Here is an 833-nt window from a genome sequence, read left to right as displayed (position 1 = left end):
GGTTAGAGCATCTCCCTACACGCCAAGGTTGTGGGTCCCGGCACACACAAGAAGCAACCAATGGATGCAAAAACGAGTGGAACAACAAACCGGTGTTTCTCTCTCATCCTCCCTCTCCCTCTCCCTAATCAATAAATTAAAAAAGATAAATCACGATGGTCACCCTGATATTAGGGAGCTCAGGGCCCCCGAGATACATGGACACCTGTGGGCAACAGAGTCGGGGCGGGGCTAACACGAACCCCGCCCCTGGGCGGGGCGTGGGCGGGGCCTGGACGGGCAGTAGCTGCAGCCGGAGCCTCAGCCCCAAGTCCGGGTGGTGGGGACCTGACCAGACCCGCTCGGACCTGCAGCGCCCGGCTCCGCGACCCCGCTGCGCCCTCCGCTGCCCGCTGCTGGGTCGGCCGTCCCGCTGAGCTTTTGGGGAGCAAACTGCTCTCCCGCACCCGGAGTCCCAGGTAAGGGGCGCGGCCCCGGCGCCCCGCCCGGAAGGACCGGGGACCGCTCCTCGACGCGGGGCGCTGAGAAACAGCTCTGGGCAGTGGAGGGGACCCCGAGGAGAAGGAGGTGGGGGAGGCCCTAAGGAAGGGGCACCCCTAAGGAAGGGGCACCGCCGCAGTGAAGGGGCGCGTAGCCTGAGGAGGGGTCGCTGAGAGAGGGTCTACCCGGACCTTGAGGGCCAGGGGAGCCCCGATGGCGGGGGGTGCAGGAGCAAGCAAGGGGGCGCAGGGGCTGGGGGAAATGGTTGAACGGCCGCTGGGAGCGCAGTGAGGGGGAAACGGAGGGCGTTTGGGGCCGGGGAGATGCCAAGAGGGAGAGCTTTGGGGGGGCCA

The 833-nt window shown here is 66.7% G+C and overlaps 1 protein-coding gene across 1 annotated transcript in view; it reads left to right on the top strand.

Annotated features, from left to right (window-relative positions):
- Nucleotides 1-323: 323 nt before the first annotated feature.
- RAB3B (RAB3B, member RAS oncogene family) overlaps nucleotides 324-833 on the top strand; it is a 60196-nt gene continuing 59686 nt past the window's right edge. The window contains 1 exon segment of the mRNA XM_023752822.1: nucleotides 324-458. The gene's annotated coding sequence lies outside the window, so the exon portion shown is untranslated.

The sequence above is a fragment of the Myotis lucifugus genome, unplaced genomic scaffold (genome assembly GCF_000147115.1).
Source record: "Myotis lucifugus unplaced genomic scaffold, Myoluc2.0 scaffold_37, whole genome shotgun sequence".
Taxonomy (NCBI): Eukaryota; Metazoa; Chordata; class Mammalia; order Chiroptera; family Vespertilionidae; genus Myotis; species Myotis lucifugus.
This window is presented reverse-complemented; position numbering and strand designations above follow the sequence as displayed.